This window comes from Peromyscus leucopus, chromosome X (genome assembly GCF_004664715.2).
Source record: "Peromyscus leucopus breed LL Stock chromosome X, UCI_PerLeu_2.1, whole genome shotgun sequence".
In the NCBI taxonomy this organism is placed as follows: Eukaryota; Metazoa; Chordata; class Mammalia; order Rodentia; family Cricetidae; genus Peromyscus; species Peromyscus leucopus.
The window spans coordinates 47,293,386-47,317,307 of record NC_051083.1 but is presented as its reverse complement, the minus strand read 5'-3'; the positions used below and the strand labels follow the sequence as shown (position 1 = coordinate 47,317,307).

General features: G+C 41.4%; 1 pseudogene; it reads left to right on the top strand.

The window, feature by feature from the left end:
* Nucleotides 1-11,085: 11,085 nt before the first annotated feature.
* Nucleotides 11,086-11,264, top strand: LOC114683598 (annotated as a pseudogene).
* Nucleotides 11,265-23,922: the final 12,658 nt, after the last annotated feature.

Sequence of the window (23,922 nt, the reverse complement as noted above, 5' to 3'; positions counted from 1 at the left end):
TCCCCGAGGATGGGGTTATAGGAGCCAGCACAACTTTCTCCTTGCAGTCTTCCCTCCTCAATCTCTCCCTCTTTCCTCGCCCCCTTTCTTTCTTCTGTGGGCATCAGTTCGGTGACCATGGCAGGTATGACACAGCTCAAGTATGGAGCTTTGAGGACAACTTGCCAGAGTCAGTTCTCTCCCTCCACCATGAGGGTACTATCAGGTCCAAAGGAGACTCAGGACAAATGACTAACTGTGGAGCCTAGCACATACCAAAGTACAGACTGGCCTCCAGGCTATCTCAGCATCACAAATCCCTGTTACAGAGTCCATGCTGCCATCCTGGCTCCTCCTAGCTATTTTCACCCTCCCTCCCCTAAATTTATCCAACACATGGGCTTCCCTTTGCCTAGCTTCTCATTCCTTTATAACCCTATTGTTTCAGCCATGCACCCTCTTTGCTATCTTGGCTCTCTTGGTCTCCTCTTGATCCCCTCTCGGCCCATTCTTCTCTCTCTCTCTCTCTCTCTCTCTCTCTCTCTCTCTCTCTCTCTCTCTCTCTCTCTCTCTCTCTCTCTCTCTCTCTCTCTCTCTCTTTCTCTCTCTCTGTCTCCTCTTGATCCCCTCTCTCTCGGTCCCACATCCCCCCCATCCCTGTCTGCTCTCCTCCCATGGCCTGGTTCAGTCATGTCTAGTCTACTACTTTCTTTCCCTGCTCTGGACTCTCCCAGATGCCTCTAAATCCTTCCCCTCAACCATACCTTGGAGAGAACATATCTTCATTTTATACATTTGGTGCCAAAACTCCCAATTTATATAGGTACCAGAGACTGAACTTTGATCATCAGGACTGGAAACAGATGACTTTTTTCACTGCTGCATCTCTTTAACTCAGTTTTTGTGTAACTATCCTAACAGGAGAAGCCCTCCTTGTATAGAATTAGAATTTCCCGCTTGGGAGTGTACTTCCGGCATTTCATCCACTAGCCATTGGGTAAAGACATAAGCCAGTAGCAGACCCTCAGCAAATATTGACTTCCTGTTTGACACATTTCTTCTTCCTGTAATATATTTTTCACAATGTTTAAAGCTGAACTACAACAGAAACTGGAAGACAACGTCCAAGATGTTAGGTTCTCAAGGAAATGGATCACGACAGTGTGAATATGGTATGAGGAAAAGCCCCAGTTGGATAAGAAGGGGAAATCATGTGTGGCTTTGGGCATGTAAATACAAGGAAAGAAAGCTGAGAAACACATCATTGTTGTGTCATTTTCAAGGCAATATAAAGAGCCTCTTTCATGTGCTAGGAGCTCCTTATGTAATGTGGGTGTGGGTGTTAGGTTCAGAGGACAATGAAACGAATGGGGAGCTCTTCATGACTTTCTTCTAGCAGACTGGTAAGACTTTTTGTCATCCTTGCCTTCTCTTCCCATTCTACATACCAATAGGAAAAACAGGGAGTAATGTGGTGTACTTGAAACTATTCATGTGTGCTTTTCATAGTATTTCAATGCTACTGCTGCTGATGACATACCCTTGGAAGGTTATGTAATCTGGTTGTGAAATGCACAACAAAGAGTGGTAGTATCTTTACTGGCAATTGTTTTAAGATAAATACCTACCCCTTTGTCTTGGCCCAAAGTTGAATATCAACTTGCCCATTAACTTTGGAATTCAAATAAAAAGGAATATTAACAGAAAGACACATGCTTTATTCTAATAAAATCCGAAACAATACAACACCCTGAGTCCAACCTGAGCGAAGCTGTATTTCCTGAGTTAACTGATAGACATCTTTAGTATTAAAATTTGAATAGTGCCACGCTTTCTCCCTCTTTTATTTATTTCATAGTTGTTCTTTTTTTTTTTTTTTACTGTCTGTGTGTCCTTACTATTGGCAAAACTAAGTTTGCTCTATGTTTTTCCTGACTACTGATCAAAGCTAGTTAAAGGTGCTTCAGCATGGAAGAACGTATTGAGAAATCACGAATCATTACTCTGTTTATATTTCTATCATAAGTGTTAAATATTTGTGTTAAGGAAAAGGTAGTTACTTGCGGTCACCTTTTCATGAAGGTCATTCAGTCAATCCACTACAAATTTATAAGTACATAAACCTCATTTTGCTTTTTGTAGCAGGAATCAAAGTTCAGACAGGGCTCTGACTTGCACAGATAAGTTAATGAAGGACTAGGAACAAGGGATGTTCTTTAACAGTTTTTTATTTTATTTGTTATTTTGTCCTTCTTGGCCAATGTTTTACAGATTTGTTTGCTGTTCTTTGGAAACTAGGATATCGTTATGGAAGACCAGGTAAAGGGTGAGGCAAACAATTACTCGGGTTGAGGAAATGCGTAGCTTAGTTCTGTTTCTGAAACTGAAGTTTTGTACTGCTCACCGCTCGAGTGAAAATCTGGGAGATCGAAATCAGTGAAAAGAAATAGTTTTATTCAAAGCTAATTCAGGACAAAGGAGACTTTTCTGTCTCAAAGCTCCATCTTGGCAGCTGGGAATGGAACTCAATAGTAGAGCACTTGCCCAATAGGTTCACAACCCTGGCTCTGTCCCCGACACTGCCGAGCAAAGAAAGTCTCCACGTGGCACAGGAGCGGGAATATTTTTTTCCTTAGTGGGCATTAATGTTTTGTCATGGGTGTCAGGTCCCTGGAACTGGAGTTACAGACAGTTGTGCGCTGCCTCATGGGTGCTGGGAATTGAATGCAGGTCCTATGGAATAGCTGTCAGTGCTCTTAACTGCTAAGCCATCTCTCCAGCCTTGTGGGAATAATTTTTTTTTTATTTCCATTTGACAAATATATTTTTTGACTTTTTTAAAGTTAAGACATTCCTAAATTATAGGTGATTTATTTCAACAGTCCCTTTTTCAATTCTAGGTCTCTTTGTAGCTGTCCTTTGCTTTACAACAATAAAAAAAATTCAAAATTAGCACAATAACATATAAGATCAAGACTACCTGTGTATTTCCCATCTTACATGGCTTTTTTCTTTTATAGTACTTTTAATTTCTCTTTAAAGACTTTATTATTATTTTTAAACTAATATTTTTCTATGACTATAACTTTTTTCCCCTAAGCTTATGTACATTGTAAAATACATTGTAACCTGTTCAGAGGTTTTTTCCTCTGGACCTCTTTTATTGTATGTCATCAGCACTTTTTAACCATGTGAGCAAACCTTGAAACTGCTAACCTACACCTGGATCCGCTTCCCGTGGCTCTCAGCTCGCTCTGCCCAACCCTTGGGTCCTGAAAACCAAGCCTGAAAATTGTGGCCTGCTGGAGGTTTATCTGACCAGGAACTGCATTCAACGTTCCTAGAATTCCAGAATGCTGATGCTTGTACTATGGCAGATGTTTTTTACTCAGTTTTTTTGTTCCATTGTTTTTTTCAATTGGCTTAGCAGCTGCCCCTGAATCTACTGATATTTTAACTACCTTCTGTGGCAGCTCTACAGGCAGTGCTCTATTGCTCAGGTCCTGGCCTGGCAGTATTTCTGGTCCAATATTCACGGGCTCTGATGCTGACACCAAATGTAGTTTTTAACTAAGTCTATATCAATCTATTTACCCCTAAAGGCTCATAGGCAGGTGTTGGCATGAAAACCTCAGAGTGTCAGAAAAGGAACCAGCTGACCTTCCATTTTGGCTGGAGACTCCAGCAAAAGAACATCTCTCCAGCCATCCCAAACCTAAAAGACTGCCTCACTCCAAGTCCCTCTCTCCTCTTTCCTGTGCATCTTCTCTCTATTCATTTCTCTGTCTTCTCCTTACTCTCTATGGATGATTCACGTCATCTAGTTTCTGGTTCCTCCCCCATATCCAAGGTTCATTTTATTAACACAGTCTCAAGTTTCACAGTATGATCAAATATCCTGCAACAGACCATAATACTGAAAGCAAAACAACAAATAATCGAATGACATATAGTGAAACAATTTTAGTATTAATAAGATTCCATATGTGATTTACTTGTGAGCTGGGTGGTGGACCCCCCAAAAGAGCAAAGAGTAAAACCATCCAAAAACTTTATTTTGCCCAATGTGGGGTTTGAATTTCCATAGTGTCTGAGAAAGCTTTAAAAAAAGGCAGGGGGATATGGTCCTTTAAGAGTTGGGACCCTGCTGGCAAGCCCTTGAGCAGCTAGTATCTTAAGCAGGAACAAAAAAACTGGGAATAATTTTTTATGAGACACAAAATGGTTCTTATGAGACAGTGAGTAGAACCATCCCTGATCTGGGCTGGCTCTTTCTCTCCAGAGCACTGACTCCTTCGGCTCTTTTTCTGTCTAATCCAAAGACAGGGTTGAGGTGCTGGGCTATACCAGCACAAGGAAGAACATCATTTCAAGGCCAGCATGGGTCCAACAGTGAGACCCTATGTCACAGAGTAGTATTGTCCTTTTAAAAAGGGAGTTCTAGAGGCTCAATTGTTAAGAACACTGTCTGCTCTTCCAGAGGGCCTGGGTACAATTCCAGCGATCACATGGCAACACATAACTGTCTATGGTTTCAGTCCCAGGAGATCTAATGCCCTTTTCTGGCTTCTATGGTCATTAGACATGCACATGGTACAAAGACATATATGCAAGGAAAACATTTATATACATAAACAAAATTAAATTAAAATAGAAAAAAAAAAGATCTGATTGGGACCCAGGATCTGGACTTCCTATGGCCATCATCTGATTTTTCACTCCAAATACATTACTTTAAAGCAAGTTAGTTTATATGAGCTGAGGTGAGGAAGACATGTTACTAAGGACTCTCGTAAAGAGTTTAGAATGATAGCTAGATATGGTGGTTCCAATCAGTAATCAGAGTACTCAGGAGGCTAGAGCAAGAGGATTGTTGTGAGCTTCAGGCCAGCCTGTGTTACAAAGCAAGACCCTGCCTCTGTTGCCCCAAAGCAAAACACCAAGATGCATCCTAAATGTGCATGGTACCATCCCATGGGCTGACATCATAGACTAACTGAAAGGGAGAAAGCAAGTCTAGTGTGCGCACTCATCTCTGCTTCCGGTCTGTGGATACTATGTGACTAGCTCTTTCAAATTCCTATTGCCATGCCTTCCCCACCATGTCATACTGGATCCTCAAACTGTGAGCCCAAATAATCTCCCCTCCCTTAAAAGGGGAGCATTTATTTTAATTGATTAATTAGTTTTTTGAGACACAGTCTCACTTTGTAGCCCAAGTTGGCCTAGTAACCACTATTCTTTATCATTATTATTATTTTTATTTATTTTATAGACCAATTAGTTTCCCGTCCCTCCTCTCTTCCCATTCTCCCCCCCCCAACACCTCCTTTCTATTCCACCTCCCCATCCTCTCTTCAGAAAAGTTAAGGCCTCCCAGGGGAGTCAACAAAGCATAACATATCAAGTTGAGGCAGAACCAAGTTCCTCCCCATTGCATCAAGGCTGAGCGAGGCATCCCATGGGGAATAGGTTCCAAAAAGCTAGTTCATGTGCCAGGGACAGATCCTGGTCCCACTGCTACGGGCCCCACAAACAGACCAAGCTACATAACTTTAACTCACATGCAGAGGGCCTAGATCAGTCCCATGCAGGCTCCCTAGCTGTCAGTCTAGAGTTCCTGAGCTCCCATGAGCTTGGGTCAACTGTCTCTGTGGGTTTCCCCATCATGATCTTGACCCCCTTGCTTATATAATCCCTCCTCCCTCTCTTCAACGGACTCCCGGAGATCAGCCCAGTGCTTGGCTGTGGATTTCTGCATCTGCTTTCATCAGTTACTGGATGAAGGTTCTATGATGACAATTAATAGATCCATATCTATCACCCTGCACAAAACTCAAGTCCAAGTGGATCAAAGACCTTGACATAAATCCAGTTACAATGAACCTGATAGGAGAGAAAATGAGAAGTAGTCTTGAAAGCATTGGTGCAGGAGACAACTTCCTGAATATAACACCAATAGTACAGACACTGAGACTGACAACTAATAAACGGGACCTTCTGGAACTGAAAAGCTCCTGTAAGACAAAGAACATGATCAATAAGACAAAAACGACAGCCTACAGAGTGGGAAAAGATCTCCACCAACCCCACACATCTGACAGACGGTTGATCTCCAAAAGATATGAAGAACTGAAGAAACTAGACATCAAAATACCAAATAATCCAATTAAAAAATGGGGTACAGATCTAAACAGAGAATTCTCAACAGAAGAATCTCAAATGGCCAAAAGACATTTGAGGAATTACTCAACTTCCTTAGTGATCAGGGAAATGCAAATCAAAATGACTCTGAGATACCATCTTACACCTGTCAGAATAGCTAAGATAAAAATCACTGATGACAGCTTATGTTGGAGAGTATGTAGAGTAAAGAGAACACTCCTCCATTGCTGGTGGGAGTGCAAACTTGTAGAGCCACTTTGAAAATCAGTATGGCGGTTTCTCAGAAAATTTCAAATCAATCTAGTAATCACACTATTCAACCCACACTGCAACAATCCACACTGCAATAATAGACATTGCAGCAATCCTCTGTCTCAGCTTCCTAAGTCCAGGGGTTGTAGATGTAAGCCACCAAAACAGTCAAAGAATATTTGTCACTGGAATAAATAGCTCTTACATTATCCTTTTTTTCTTGGTTCCCCATTGGAGATGGGTAAGCTGTGGAGATGAACATAGTGTTATGCTGTTTAAGCCAACTTCCTCAGGTGAATACCGCTTGGCCACTGCTAACACATCTTAAGAACAGAGCCAAGGCTAGCTGAGGACTCTGGGGGATGTGGAATAGTTTTATACTGCCTGAAACAGTATAATTAATAAAAAAGGGGATGCACACAGGACCGAGAGTGAATATAATTTTTTCTTATCTGCAGAAAACTAGTAACTGGTTCTTACAGATAGAGGAAACCTACCATTTAGCTACGGTGTATACATGGAACCTTACTATGGCAGGTGTCTTCTTATGTGAACATTTCCTAAGACTTTGGAAAGATGTTCTCCCTAGATATCATCTTGCTCAATACCGTCCCTTGCCTTTCTTTCATACTTCCTGTGCCACTCATTGATTCATTGGCTCTCGGATCCATAGTCATTCTTTTCAGCTATGGGCAAATGTCTCTGTCTTAAATGTCTTAAAGTTGCGATAACCCACCCCAAGAGCCCCAGGCAAGTGGTAGCATTACATATATGAGCCACCACATGTGGCTATGGGCTTCTTTTGTCACCTTACCAGGGTAAGCTCTGTCAGGAGAATGTGCTAGAAAGGCATTGCAGGATGAAAGCAGCCAGCAAGGGTTTCTCAAGGATTTTTGATTTTATAAGTAATTTTCTTTCTCTGGGAAATTAAAGAAAGTTGGTTTCCAAAGAGCATAATTTGGGGCTGGAGATGTAACTAAGTGGTAGATTGCTTTCCTAGGATGGGTTCAAGATCCAACATTGAAGCAAACAACAAAAACAAACTGAGGCTCAAACTTCCTCTCCCCTCACACACTTTCTGTTTCTCTCTTTCTTTATTGCACTGGGGATTGAGACTGGGGACTTGAAGGATAACCTTAAACTCCTGAACTTCCTGCTTCTACCTGCTGAGTGTTAGAATTACAAGTATATACTACCACACACATGGTCTGTGCAGTGCTGAGGACTGACCTCAGGGTTCCATGAATGCTAGACAAACACGACCAACTGAGCTAGAACCCAACCTCCTGTTTTTGAAATATGAAGTATGACTAAATATGAAATAATCCTTGTCATCTAGAACTACTTTGGTGCCTCAATATTCTGAGAGAAAAACTTGGTCTCCAACTTTCACAGAAACTGATTGAATATCCCCATTTTTTAGCTCTTGATCTGTTGCTTGCAGTATTTTGTTTCTGTTTTCTTCTAGAGGCAACAAGGCCTTGTTTGGTTTCAATTTCAGCTGCATTCCTTCAACCAACACTCTGTCAAAGAGCAGAAGACAGTTTTGACTGCTTATGTTGCCATGACTCTTGTCTCTGCAGCTCAGAGTCCTCCCCCACACTGTCGCTGCAAGCTCAGACCTGCCATAGTGATAGAGTTGTCCAAGACCAGAACCTTGAACACATGAAAAAAATCCTCATTTTTTGTTGTTATAAGTTCTCATTATGGAGTCTTCACAGTGTATACCAAGGTGGCTTTGAACTTTTGATATACCTCTAGTCAGCTTCCCAATTAGGTGGCATTAAAGCCTGCATCACTGCAAATGGCAACTACTAATGGTTTTTATTTATACATTGCAATCGTAGATATTTATCAAGTCTAATATGATATTTTGATACATATGTGCATTACAGAATGATCAAATAGCACATCCAGCTGGGTATCGAAGCTCATGCCTGTCACTCTAAGTACTCAGGAGGCTGAGACAGGAGGGTTGTTGTGAGTTCTAGGCCAGTCTGGGATATACAATGAAACTCTGTCTCTAAAACCCAAAGGAGTAGATGAGTTTGCTCAGTGGTAAATACACAGGTCAGCAAGCCTGATGAACTGTGTTTCATCTCTGAGTTCAACATGGTGGGGAGAACTGACTGCTACTGTATTGACTTCTGATTTTCACAAGCACACCACACTGGTGCACACACGCGTGCGCACACACACACACACACACACACACACACACCACACAAAACTAAACACAAATTCGAAATAAAAATAAATCAAAAGGGGAAAGATGAAGCAATAAAAGAATGAGAAATCCTATTGCTTCCTGGGCTCAACTTAAGTACAAAATTAATATATCAGGTTTCCCTCCAGACTATACTAGATACAAGTCCTGTCAGGATGAGACTGTGACATCACATTTGACCTCTCCAGATGAATCACTAGCATTCCACACTCTCAGGTTTGCAGGGGAGGCTTCTTCAGTCACGGCAGCAGCTATTATCCTTAGGTTCCTTGGTAGGCAGAGTAACAGTCTTCCAAATATGTCCATATTCGTATCCCCAGAAACCATGAATACATTTCCTTACATGGCAACAGAAAATGAAGGCTTCCAATTTCACAAAGACTAACAATAATCTGATCCGATGGCCTACAATGGGGAAATTATCCTAGCTTATCTGCCAGGCTCAATGCAATTCCGAGTGTCCCGAAAAGTGGACAAGGGTGTCAGGGTAACAAGAGATGAGAAAGACCAGACTGGCTGGTGCTGACTCGAGGAATGCAGACAACCACTGCAGCTGTGAAAGGCAAGAAAACAGCTCTCTCCAAAAGAATGAAATCTTGCTACCACCTTGGTTTTAGCCCAGTGAGAGTCATTTTGAACTGCTAACCATAGTCTCATAAGATTGTGAATGTGTTTTTAAACTTTGTATTAAACAAAAAGTTTATGTTGTTGTTCACAGAAGCCACAGGAAACTAAATAACTCCCATATGACCAACTGGTGATGTTTATATTTTTACTTCACTGAATTTTTATGAATTGATTATTTTATAATAAATACAAGTAAAAGGTTTTCTGTTATTCCTTACCCATTATGTTTGCTGAGGTAATGATTATATTATTCATACTTCCCCTGGCCTTTGTAGTGAAAAATTCCAATTTGCAACCCATTTTTCACTTGAGAGTTCATGGACATCTTTTCAGGTTAATTTGTATGAATATAGCTCATATGAACGTTGAAATATAAGACTGTCAACATCCAGGAGACTGATGCAAAACAATTGTCACATCTTTGAGGCCTATTCAGACCACATAGTAAGTCTGAGGACAGAGTCAGAGACACATAGGAAGACATTGTTTCAGAAAACCAGGAGAAGGAGGAGGAGGAGGAGGAGGAGGAGGAGGAGGAGGAGGAGGAGGAGGAGGAGAAGAAGAAGAAGAAGAAGAAGAAGAAGAAGAAGAAGAAGAAGAAGAAGAAGAAGAAGAAGAAGAAGAAGAAGAAGAAGGCGGCGGCTATATGTTGACATTTGCCTATAATCCCAGTGCTTGGAAGCCAGTAGAGTCAAGGGTTCAAGGCTAGTCTAGGCAACACAATGAATTTGAGGACAGTTTAGAGTGCATAAGGCCCTCCCTCCAAACAAGGAAGGCACATGTGGTAGTGCACATTTATAATCCTGGCACTTGAGAGGCTAAGGCAGTAGGATCACTGTTAAGTTTAAGGGCAGCTTGGGTTACATAGTATGTTCTAGACCAGACTCAACTGCATACATGTGAGAAAATGAAAAAAAAAAACAAGAGTGGGGGAGGAAAGGAGAGAGGGAGGGATGTAAGGAGGGAGAGAGAGAGAGAGGGAGAGAGAGAGAGAGAGAAAACAGCTGAGTTGGTAGAGAGTGCTTACCTAGAATGCATAAAGTCCCAAGATCCTCCCCATATCAGATAAAGCAGGAGTGTCGCTGGGCATCTGTAATCCCAGGAACAACTTGGGTGCACACCTATAATCCCATCACTTGAGGGGGGGGAGGGAGGGAGGGAGAGAGGCAGATACAGAGACACATGGGGGGTGAAAATATAAAATATATTAAAAATAGAAATACAGATGTTAAGAAGTTAACTCAAGATCACTCAGCCTGTTAGTATTAGAAATGAGTATAAAGTTCCAGCCTCAGCTTGGTGATTAACACATGTAAACCCACAATCCACACGTGGAGGATAAAGCCACAAAATTGACTCCTAGGCCATTTTGGGCTACTCAGTGAAAACCTGACGAGAGAGAGAGAGAGAGAGAGAGAGAGAGAGAGAGAGAGAGAGAGAGAGGGGGGGGGGGGAAGGGAAGGGAAGGGAAGGGAAGGGAAGGGAAGGGAAGGGAAGGGAAGGGAAGGGAAGGGAAGGGAAGGGAAGGGAAGGGAAGGAAAGGAAAGGAAAGGAAAGGAAAGGAAAGGAAAGGAAAGGAAAGGAAAGGAAAGGAAAGGAAAGGAAAGGAAAGGAAAGGAAAGGAAAGGAAAGGAAAGGAAAGGAAAGGAAAGGAAAGGAAAGGAAAGGAAAGGGAAAAAGAAAAGAGAAAAACAAGCTGATGTGGTGGCATATACATATGATGCTCGAACTTGAGAAGTAGAGGCAGGAGGATCAGAAGTCAAGGTTGTTTTTGCTACATAATGAGTTCAAGGTCAGAGACCAAGTCTAAAAAGTATTTTTAAAATAAACTATTAATCACTTCTCTGCCTTGTGCTTAAGATAAAGTATATAATATATGTTCTTTCAAGTTTAATCTTGTATGTCTTCTGTCTAAATTAAATGGATTTTTGGAGTTTGAAGATGATATAAGCCTTGCTTCAACCACTTTATGCAGTGATCTGACATTTCATTATCTCTAGCACTTGTACCTACTCTGGTTCAGGGCTGGGGGGTTAGGTGGTAAAATGTAAGGGTGATTTTTTTTTAATTCTCTTTTGTTTTACATTTATTTATTGTTGTGTGTCTGTGTTTGTGCCACAGTGCGTGTGTAGAAGTCAGAGCAACTTGAAAGAGTTGATTCTGGGGTTCAATCTTAGGTCTTCAGGCTTTGCATTAAGCACCTTTACCTGCTGAGGCATCTCATTGGCCTCTCTTTGTAATTCGTTGTTCCTGAAAAACCATTTGATTTAGGGACATGGGATTTTTAGTCTGTAGATGCATTCTTTTCAGCACATAAACAATGCTTAGACATTAGACAAACTGCTGGGCCAGTGAGATGGTTCAGCAAGGAAAGATGCTTGTTGTGTACACCTGACACCCTGGGTTCAACACCCGGAATACACAAAAGGTGGAAGAAGAGAATTGACTCTTCTGACCTCCACATATGGACCATGGCAACATGCCCACACATGTCAAACACAGAAGCACATTCATAATAAATAGAATAAGGGGTGAGGAGGTGGATGGTAGGTGGAGAGCACTTACTGCTCTGGTCAAGGCCCATATGGTAGGTCACAGACTGCTGTGACACCAGTTCCACATGACCTGACACTCACTTCTGATTCTGTGGCACTGCCTATGCACATGGTACACATACATACATGCAGGAAAGACGTAGAGAATAGAAATAAGCCTTATTTGTATTCCTTTATTTTTCTGAGACAAGGCTTCACTATGTAGATGACCATATGCTTCTGCCTCCTGAGTGCTGGTCCACATTAAAGGTGTGTGCACCACACTCAGGAAAATAAAGAAACCATTTTTTAAATCAATAAAATAAACACATAAAAATGTAGAGACAAACTACTAGTTAGCATGTTCTAATCTGTATCTTTTCAGTTAGGTACACACCACAGGAAAACTAAGGCATTATTTTTTGAAGCCATTAGAATTGCAGTTTCCACCTTGATATTGTTATTTCTTACTATAATTTCTTTAAGATTATTAAAATTCAAGAAGGTCACATGGTATCATAAAAAGCAGAAAATCGATAGCCTGGTCATTTATTAACCCTGTGCTACTAGCAAATTTTAAATTGTTTGAATCTAAAAATTAAGAGAGACTGTCATATGTATATAAATATACATATATGTGTATATAAAATATACATATATGTATATAAAATATACATATATATGTATATAAAATATACATATATATGTATATAAAAATAGTATTGTTCCTTGACAATTGCAATTTCCACATCTTACTAAAGGTGGCAGTGCTGTTCTCTAAGGAGAACCAAATTTTTGCAGATAACAATCTTATTATTTGTTACACTTCTTTAAAAAAAAATATTTCCAGGTATGGTGGCACACAGCTTTAATCCTAGCAAGCCTGGTCTACATAGCATGTTCCAGGAAAGCCAGGGCTATGTAGTGAGACCATGTCTCAATAATAATAATAATAATAATAATAATAATAATAATAATAATTTTAAGATATACAAGCTGGGCAGTGATGGCACACACCTTTAATCCCAGCACTTGAGAGGCAGAACCAGGCAGATCTCTGTGAGTTTGAGGCCAGCCTGGGCTACCAAGTGAGCTCCAGGACAGGCACCAAAACTACATAGAGAACCCTGTCTTGAAAAAACAAACAAAAAAAAAGGTATACAATGTATTTTGATCCTATTTATCTGTATTGCCCTTTCTTATATCTCCCACTACATTGTTTTTGGGCATCTCACCTTGCATCAAAGGAACAAGCTGTTTTGTGTTAGCATCTGTTGTTTAGTGGTTGGTGTTTTAAAGGCACACCGCTGGAGTGACACTATATAGAAAATAGAATTTCGTAAGTTTAAGCAGTTGGGTCCTACATTTGTGGCCACTCTGGGTTCCACAGTGAGGCTCTGTACAAAACAAAACAGAAAACAACAGAGTTTCAGGCAAGGGATTTGCACAACTCCTCTCCGATAGTTCTTTATGCTTCCTTTCCATGTTATGACATTTTTGTTGGCTCTTACCACCACCTCCACGTTAGTTATTTAAATAGGTTAGAAGTCATTCTGTTTCCCTGCCTCTGTCTTTATTACCTATGTGAATGGCAGTGCCAACCACTGAAAACAGGTAAGAAGTCATGGGAAGGGATGAGGACACTAGTCTACCTATGTGACATGGGATTTTGTATAGCTTTTTAAAATAGAATGTACCTGAGAACAAACCTTGCGAAGGTCTTACCATTTTGCCTTTGCAGTTCCTAACTTTTCTCTTGGAACCTCTGTTTGACCTTTTGCTCAGTTTTCCACTATCGGAGAAAACCAGAGTTGAGAAGCAGAATGTAGAGGAAAGAGCACTTCTTTGGCATCAGAAAACCGATTTTGGCATCTTGGTTCTGCCACTGTTAATTTGGTTTTCTCTAGAACAGTCATTTAAACCCTGACACTAGGTTATCTCCTTTATAAACTGGAGTTAATAATGGATCATGAAAGGGTGGCAGAAGATACAAGAAATGCAAAAGCATTTGTGTAATTTATATATTTATATTATTAATTTATCAAGATCCAAACACTAATATTTATGTGTTGGGTCTTTTGGCACTTTTTAAAAAAGCCCCAGGAACTTTGCATGAGCTGCTGGCTCTGCTGAAATGACCTCTGTCTGCCCTTTACTCTCAGGATTCTGTCTTTGAAAAACTGTTTAGAGGCCAGGCTTGGTGGCACAGGCTTGTAATCCCAGGACCTGAGAAGTAGAGTTCAAGGTCACCCTCAGCTATGTAATAAGTTTCTGGCTCGCTTGGGCTACATGAGACTGTCTTTAAATAAAGTTATTAGTCCCCTTGTAGAGATCATCATACCACCTGTGCTTATTTCTGTTTAGTTTGTTCTAAAGGTTGCAATTCTTATTTATCCAATACAAGTCTCTTTAAAGCAACTGGAGTCTTTCAAGAGCAGAAGCAGTAAGAACTTTCATTTTATTTGATCCAGATAATGCATAGTATTCGCAACAGATAAGCAGTAAGAGGGAAAGTGGAGAAAAGATGGATAAAACAAGCACTGGTAATACATAATTGTGATGATGATGATGGTGATGATGACGATGATGATAATAATACCCAGTTGTGAGAGATCATGATAAATGAAGACCACATGAGAATAGGAAGAAACAAAGTGCTAGAGAGACCCACAGAAATCCACAAAGATATCCCCACAATAGACTGCTGGCAATGGTCAAGAGACAGCCCAAACTGACCTACTCTGGTAATGGGATGGCACCCTAATTGTCATGCTAGAAACCCCATCCAATGACTGAGGGAACTGGATGCAGAGATCCACAGCTAGGCCCCGGGTGGAGCTCCAGGAGTCCAATTGGCGAGAAAGAGGAGGGTTTGTATGAGCGAGAATTGTTGAGACCAAGGTTGTAAAAAGCACAGGGACAAATAGCCAAACGAATGGAAACACATGAACTATGAACCAAGGCTGAGGGGCCCCCAACTGGATCAGGCCCTCTGAATAGGTGAGACAATTGATTGGCTTGATCTGTTTGGGAGGCTCGCAGGCAGTGGGACCGGGTCCTGTGCTCATTGCATGAACTGGCTGTTTGAAACCTGGGGCTTATACGGGGACACTTGGCTCAGCCTGGGAGGAGGGGACTGGACCTGCCTAGACTGAATTTACCAGGTTGAACTCAATCCTCAGGGGAGTCTTTGCCCTGGAGGAGATGGGAATGGGGGGGGTGGACTGGGGGGAAGGCAGGGGGGCACAGAGGGGGGAGAACGGGGAATCCAGGGCTGATATGTAAAATTAAATTAAATTATAAAATAAAATTTAAAAAAATAATAATAATAACCGGTTGTGGTTGGTACTCTCCTGCAATCCCAGCACTGAGGAGGCACAGGCAGGAAAATCACTGCCAATTTCCTTCTGTCCTAACACTGTGGTACATACCTGTCATCTCAACAGTCAGGGGGCAGAGAAAAGAGGATTACAAGATTAAGTACAACCTCAGCTACATAGTAAACACCAGGCGAGCCTCAGGAACTCATCAAAACCATGAACATGGGAGGTGGCCAAAAGCAGATGGGAATTCGAGGTCATCCTCAGCTACATAGAGAGTTTAGACCATTTATACACGAGACTCTGTCACAAACAAGCAAACAAACAAACAGGCTCAAAAGGAGGTGGAGTAGGAACTGGTGTTAGGTCTTGAAGAATAAGAACAATTTGATAGGCAGATATTAGAAAGACAGCATCTTAGATGAAGGAAACACCGAGGTCAAAGGCAAAGACCAGGGAAGAACAGGATGTCTTTGGAGAACGAAGAACATGCTCGTGGCAGTTGTTAGTGTACACATGAGGAAGTGGTGAGGATAGAAAGATAAACAGCAGCTTACTTTGAATTCAGAGATGAGGAAGTTTAAAGAGTTCATATTCCTGTTGGGCTTATGTCAACTTCTTCCCCTAAGTGCTGGGAGTTATCTCCTCCCCTACTTCTCCTGATACCTAATACCTTTCCTCTGATAGCAACTAACTTGCATCAGGACCCCGTTCCAGGACGATTAGAGTGAACCTCTGTGGTTTACAATTTTTCCTCTTCCTCCTACCATTACCTCATACATACTGAGTCTTATGACTTCCTGACCCTGATTTTGTTCTTTAAACAATCAAGATCAATCATATAAACCAATTGTGCTGGTGAAGACCTGTAATCACAGCAAACCAGAAGGCTGCAGCAGGAGAATAGCACACTTGAAGTCTGCCTACACATCAAGTTCAAGGCCAGCACAGGCAACTTAGAAAGACACTATTTCAAAATAAACTTGAAAGGAAAGGGGCTAGGGATATAGCTTTTTTTTTTTTAAAGGTATAGGACAGGGAATAAAGCTCAATTGGCAGAGTGTTTGTCAATGAGATGCATGAATCCACCACCACACAAACTAGCGGTGGTGGTGCAGAACTCTAATGTCAACATTGGGGAGGGGGAGGCAGAGGGATTAGAAATGTAAAGTCATCCATGATTCCATGCATGTTTGAAGCTAGCCTGGGATACATCACACTCTGTCTCAAAAACAAAAGCAAACAAAGGCTATGTGGGTGGTGAACATCTGTAATCCTAGCACTTCCACACCTTGCAGGAGAGGAAGGAGGATCAGGAGTTCAAGATCATCGTTAGCAACATAATTTGAGGCCACTCTAGGCTATACAAGATCCTATCTCTAAAAAAGAAGTAAGCAAACAAGCAAAACGCCTAAGGGGGAAAAGGCCTGCAAAAACAATATAGGCATGGGACTATTTTAAAGTTGATTTTCAAAAAACATTTTATATGTATTGGTGTTTTGTCTGCATATATGTCCATGCACCACATCTTTGTCAGAAGTCATCAGGTCCCCTGTAACTGGAGTTACAGATGGTTGTGAATCACCATATGGATGCTAGGAATTTGACCTGAGTCCTCTGAAGGAACAGACAGTGCTCTTAACCACTGAGACATCTTTTCAGCCTTGTTAAATTTGATTCGTTAAGACAGGATTTCATTCCGTAGTTCAGGCTTTCCTGGAACACACAACAACACTTCTGCATTAGCCTCCTGAGTCACAGATTACAGCTATGAGTCACCATTCCTGCCTCCCTTCATTCATTTAAATGTCAATATTTGACTGTTAGTAACATTGAAAACCACTCTTAGGAACAAGTCAGTTCTATCACCTGGATCTATGTCTTCTACTTCTACCACTAGTCACCATGATTATCATCTGTGTTGGTCCAACGTAGATGCACAGGTCATCAAAGGGGAAAGGTGCTCAAGGTGGCACTGTCAGCTTCAGTTCTTCAGGTCCACTTGCATGCAGTCATTTGCCAAGTTCATATTACAGAGAGCTTACATTCCTGCCCCTTGACTTTGAGATTGATCACATAACTTGCTTCAGATAATAAAACCTGAAGAGAAATGTAAGAACGGAAGTTTTGATTCTAGGTTGAGGTAGCACATTTTTTGTCCCTCTGCACTTTTCTTAAAAGAGAATCGTGATATGGAGCTGCCATGCTCTGAATGATCACATCTCCCTTAGGAGACATCGAATAGCTGATATTTGAACATGTGGTCCATGTGTGGTGGCACTGTTTGGGAGGTTTAGGAGATACAGCCTTACTGGAGTCACACTGAGATTCCAAAGCCTTTTGCCACTCCGAGTTCATTCTCTCTGCATTGTGCTTGCCACTGAGATGTGAGCTAGCAGCTTTCTGCCCCTGCCACAATGCCTTGCCACTATGCCTCCCTACCAAAATAGACTCATCCCTTTGGCTCATAATCCAGAATAAACTCTCTTTTCCGTAATTGCTTTGGTCATTGTATTTTATCCCTGCTACAGAAAAGGGACAAGTATAGAAGTTGGTACCAGCAGTGGACTGTTTCTGTCAGGAGTCTGGCAAGTTTTTGGAGGAATGTGGAAAGCTTTGGAAGTTTGTACTAAGAAAGTGCTTAAATGCTGTGAGCAGAGCTTAAAGGGCCTTTCTAGGATGAGCCTGGAAGACAGTAGTACTGAAAAAAATGTGGACTGCAGAGGCCCAGGTAAAAAGGTTTCAGAGGGCAACAATATCAGTAAGTGGGCCAGAGGCAAAGAATCTGTTTGCATTCTGCCCTTGCACTAAGAACTTGACTGAGGCTAAATTAGAATTAATGGACTAATTTCCTTGATAGAGGTAATTTCAAGGCAGCATAATATTAAATTTATGTCATGGTTATTAATAACTCTTATGCAGGTTTATAATGAAAAAGAGAAAATGATGCTGGAAAAATGCAAAATGTACAGTTTGAAGAGAAATAGAGAGCACTGGGTGGCTTAATGTTGCAGCAAAGGCTTGTGCTGTAAGAGATAAAGGAATGAACACCATTAAGGAGAAGGTTTGTGCTCAACACAGTAATAAAGGGAAGGGTACACTCAGGGTAAGATTCCACCTAGCTAATTTTCTAAACTGGAAAAAGAACATGTTTTCCGCTCCTATAAAGCAACTGAATAAAAGATCTGTTGCTAATGTGATTAGACATGTATGTGGGGGGAATTCCAAACTAGCAGCCAAACTTGACAATGTGATCTACATGGTGCTAGCTTTAGAAGCATGAAAGATGTAAGAGTGAAAGGATATTTTCCCTCCATTGTTTCTGAGAGCCACTGAGACCAGACAGGGTGTGACAGGGGATCCTGTGCATGAAGGCCCTTCCATGGAAGAAGTCTGTGAGATACCATTGCATGAAGCCGTTGAAGTGAAGTCTGGGTTGCAGTGGAGATCCCAGAGTTGTAGGGCGTCGGCCAAGGAGAGCTGTATACAGGGAGTGGAACCAGCACAGGAGAGAGATGTATGTTGCAAGCTGCAAAACTAGAGGGGCAGATGCAACTAAGCTCCTTGAAACTAAAGTGCTAGCCATAAGACGTGACATTATGGGGTCTGATGGTTCCCTTCTGGGTTTCAGTCTTGCTTAGGTCCAGTATTTCCTCGCTATGATCCCATTTCTTCATTTTGGAAGGGTAATGTATTTTCTGTGCTATTATATGTTGGAAGTATGTAACCTGGATTTTCATTTTACAGTGGCGTTACAATTAAGAGATTGCCTTGATTCTCAGAAGAGACGTTGAACTTTTAAATAGTGTTGAGATAGTGAAAGATTATGGAGACTTTTGAAGTTGGACTAACTGCATTTTGCATTATAATATGGCCATTAGGTCTATGGGGCCAGGGAGTGGAAGGTAGTGGTTTCAGCTATTTGAACATATGATTCCACATTGATTTCACTGGTTAGCAAGGTTTAGGAGATGCAGCCTGACTGGAGGAAGTGCATCATTGTGGGGAGACTTTGAGATTCAAAGCCTCGTACCACTTCCAGTTCACTTTCTCTGCTTTGTGCTTGTGATGCGAGATGTGAGCTCTGGGCTTTTCACGGCTGCCATCATGTCTCTCTCTTGCTACTCTGCCTCCCCGCCAAAATGGATTGTTATCTTTCTGGAGCCTTAAGCCAAATTAAGTCCTCCCTTAAGTTGCCTTGGTCATGCTATTAGATCACAGCAACAGTATCTCAGGATGGCTTTCAACTAATGCTCTTCCAGCTTTTGTCTCTTCACTTTTAGGATGACAGGTATGTGCCACCACACCCAGTTCCATTTGTCCTCTTTCCATCACCAGGACAATATGTACAAAAGAAAACCTTCTTACTGACCCAAGGATGATGAGTACACACAGAGCAGAGCCACTCAACCCAAGACATCACCTGGGGTAGTTTAAAAGGTCACTGTAGCTTCTTGGGCCAGAAACAGGAACGTCCAGCTGAACCAGCCTAGATCAACACAACTCTAGCCAATAAGCAGATACACAAACTTCTTTCCCACGCCATTTGTTCCATGCCACTGAAGTTGGCCAGATCAAGAGGACCATTTGATGCTAGGAGTAGGCAAATATTTCTTCATGGAGGACTGTATTTATGGATAGATTGTAATCACGAAAGGATGATGCCTTGGGGACTTTGAGACTGAAGAATCCTTTGGAGCCCTGTGCAACTTGCTACCTGATGAATGCTTGAGAAAAATCCATCCTCAGAGTGAAGAAGGAAAATAGACTAGATGATGAAAGAGTTTCAGAAGGGAGAAAGAGTTTCAGGTGGGGGTGGGTGGGTAGATTCAGATGAGTCTAGTCCTAGCACTAGTCCTAGAAATTTGTTTAAGCTTCAGGTCTTGTGTCAAAAACATTGTATGCTTTGTCATCAAAACCTTCCCTCACCTCAGCTGGGTGAGGTAGTGTGTGCCTGTCATCTAAGCCACCATGGAGACTGAAGTAGGAGAATTGCTAATTCAAGGTCTGCCTGTACGAGAAACACGAATGGGGCAAATGCAAGCACAAATGAAGACATTCTTAAATCCCCATGTACCATCCATAAAATAATAATAGAGATTTTAAAATATCAATATTTTAGTTCTTTTCTTACACATTATTTTGTATCCAAATTCTCTGCATCTGATTAGATCTGATTGCATGTTAGATGTGACATTCTCCACAGCATGGTGACATTCCACTCTTCAGTGCATACAGAAACTTCTCTCCTAGGCCTTAAATTTTATCCCTTGCACAACAAACAAAACAAAACAAAATGACATGGCAAGGTTGCTCAGCAGGTAAAGGCACTTGCTGTTCAAGCCTGACAATCTGAGTTTGAGCCCTAGAACGTATGTAATGGTGACAGAGAAGCAAATCCACAAAGTTGTCCTCTGACCTCCACACATGTGCTAAGGCATCTCTCTCTGTCTGTGTGTGTGTGTGTGTGTGTGTGTGTGTGTGTGTGTGTGTGTGTATCTCTCTCTCTCTCTCTCTCTCACACACACACACACACACAATTAAAAAACAAGAGCTATGGATGTATTTCAATGACAGATTACTTGCTTAACGATGCAAAAGTTTACCTTATTTCCAACTCATGACATACATTTGTCTATATCCTGTTCCTTGCAATTTAACTACTAAGGTACTTTCCATAATGAAAAAAAAGGGATGAGAGATAACCAGATGTGTAATCAGTATTCCCTCAAGTGGTGAAGAAGTGAACTCGATGTGTACCTGGGATGTGTAGCCGTTTTTCTACATAACCAACCATCTTGAGGTTTAGGAGTTTAGACAATTTAGGGGATGTTCTGCGATATCTGGGGCACCTGGGATGCTCATGAAAACTCTCTGGTCTTCAATGGCTATTCTGAGGCAGGATGTTGTAGGATGGGCTCACTCACATCTGTGATTGTCAAGCTGGATATTTTGGAGAACATTAGGGGCAATGAATTGTTTCTGTTCCTTGAGATCTTTCTCTACCAAGCTAGCCTAGCCTTCTTTACATGGAGGTCTGATTCCCAAACCAGCAGCAAAGAAATTTTAACCCCATTAATTAAGAAGCTTTTTCCAAAATGTTCTAAACATATATTAACTACATAGAATGGATTTTCTTATGGCATTTCAGACATGTACATACAATATTTTGATCATATTCTGCTCCCATTATCCTTTCTTGTCCCCTTCGCACTAATCCCACAGCTCTTTTTTATGTGGTACTGGAAATTAAACTCTGAGCCTCACATATGCTAAGTAAGTGTTAGATCACCCACCCACGGAGCCACATTCCCAGCAAGAAGTTCATTTAAAATCCCTCTTCACGCCCTATTTACTGTTGTCCCATTTGCCAAATGAGGTCACCAGGATAAGCGTGGAGTGAATGGGACTTAGGCAAAGTCTGATTTGTGGAGGTTTAACCACATTGGAAGCCATTACTGCTAGAATATGAAGGAGTACAATCAACAGGAGGAAAGGAAATACTGATGATGAAAAAAAAAAGGGCCTTTGAACAAAAGCCAAGGACTGGTGGAGTAGACGACTTAAGAAGCCCACCAGTTTGTGGTACTTTTTGTCTGGGTTTTGATGCTGGGAATTGAATTTAGGAGCTCACCCATGCAAAGCAAGCACCCTACAGCTGAATTAAATATCAGGTGTAATGTCTTCATTTCCTCTCTCTTTCCCCATTCTCTCCTTCTCTTCATTCCTTCTGGATTTTTTTTCCTTTTGAGACAGGGTCTCATTGTAGCCTAGGCTGGCCTCAAATTTAATATGTAGTTGATTACCTAGAAGTCAAGAGCCTCCTATATCTGCCTTTCAAGTTAACAGTTAGTTACATGCTACCAAGCCCAGCCTTTTTATTTCCCTTTTGAGACAGGGCCCTTCTCCCCGGGTGGCTTTGAACTCAAAGTGATGCTTCTGCCTCAGTCTCTCCAAGTTCTGGTAGTGCAGATATGAGCCACTACACTCAGCTACCTCCAGCTTTCTAAGATATTATGTTATACACCTCTGAAGGATATAATATTGAAGTCCATAGAAATGTGATTCTAAAGCTATGGAAGCATTGGTCTAAGTAGTTAATCCAGAATCAGATGTATTGGTCATTGCCTGTAATCCCAGAACTCTGGGTAGGAGGAGTTTTGTGATTGTGAGGCCAGCCTGGGCTACAGAGTGAGTTCCAGGCCAGCCTGAGCTACAGAATGAAACCCTCTTTCAAAGCATCAGAAATAAATATATGGTTAGAAAATAACTGGGCTGAGGGTGTAGTTTAATGGTAAAATGCTTATTTACTACGTGGAGGCTCTAACCTCTACTTCTTGAGTGGTGAAATTCCATTTTTATGTAGTATAGAGTGCATTATGTATGGAAACAATCACTCCACCAACTGAGTACATTATAGACCTATTTTCTAAGATTTTTATTTTAGGTTGAGAGTTTTATGTAGCTCAGACCAGCCTCAATCTTGCTATGTACTCAAGGCCAACATTAAACTCCTAATTCTCAAGTGCTGGATTTACAGGCATGCACCACCACACCAGGCTCTGCCTTTCTTTCTTTAGAAAAACACAATTACAGCAGAAATCACAAGGAAATATGAAAAGAATGAAAATAATTTTCTGAGTATAATGCACATCACGGATTTCTTTATTAACAAACTATTTATGTGTATGTGTGTATACATGTGCATGTGGGTACACGTAGATGAGGGCATCAGCTCCCTTGGAGCTGGAGGTCCAGGATGTTGTGAGCCATTCAGTGTGGGTACTTGGAACCAAATTCCTATCCTCTGAAAGAGCAGCAAGTGCTCTTAACCAATGAGCCATCTCTCCAGCCCCACAGATCTTACAATTTTGTTTTGTCTGTTATACATTGGAACACTGGCTGGTCTGGTATTCACAATGAAGAATGAGCCGGGTTTGAGCCCATGGCTATCTTCCTCAGCGTCCTACATGGTGAAATTACATGTGAGAACTGCAATTCCTATCTTATGATTTTTTTGTATTAGATAGAAGAAAAGACTTACAAACAATAAGCATCACTGCAGAGGGAAAAACTATTCTGCACAGAATGCTTCACCACAGCGTAAAACAAAAGGCAGCAAGCCCTGATCTGAGATAGGCTTGGATCTTTATTAACACGGAGCTGTGAATCTCAAGGTCAAAGTAGTCAGTCTTTTTCCTATTCCTAAACAGGCACATGAGCCTGAGTGTCCATTATCAGTGTGAGATTGAGAGAATGGAGACTTCCGGGGACTTCAGAAATATGCACTCCGTAACCAACTAAATATGCAGACAATACAGATACCAGACATGTCTGCACATGAACACTACCAACGCAAGTCTTCAATAGGAAGTTGCCACATTACCCTATCCAGAAGAGGAGTCAGGAGATGAGACACAAACTTCAAGAGTTTCTACATTGCACACATGCTCATTTACAAATAGAGGTTATTTCCCCTTTAACCAGGTTCCTCTTAGGTTGTTGCTTAACTTCAAACCAACGATTGTGACATCACCTTCACTTCCCAGCAGCCAGATACAAACTTCATAAGAAAAAAATTTCCATTTGTGGGCTGTAGTGTCATTAATCAGCAATTAGGGGAAAGGCCATGAAGGGCAGGGAAAACTTAAGTACATTTAGAAATGTAAAGTGAAAAACATACTTGAATTTGTCCTGAATAACAAGGATTGGTGGGGGTATTATATTTATTTGTTTGTTGTAGTCGTATGTGTGCACGTGTGTGGGAGCGGTGCCCATGCCATGCATGGTGTGTCCGTTAATGTTACAGGACAACTTT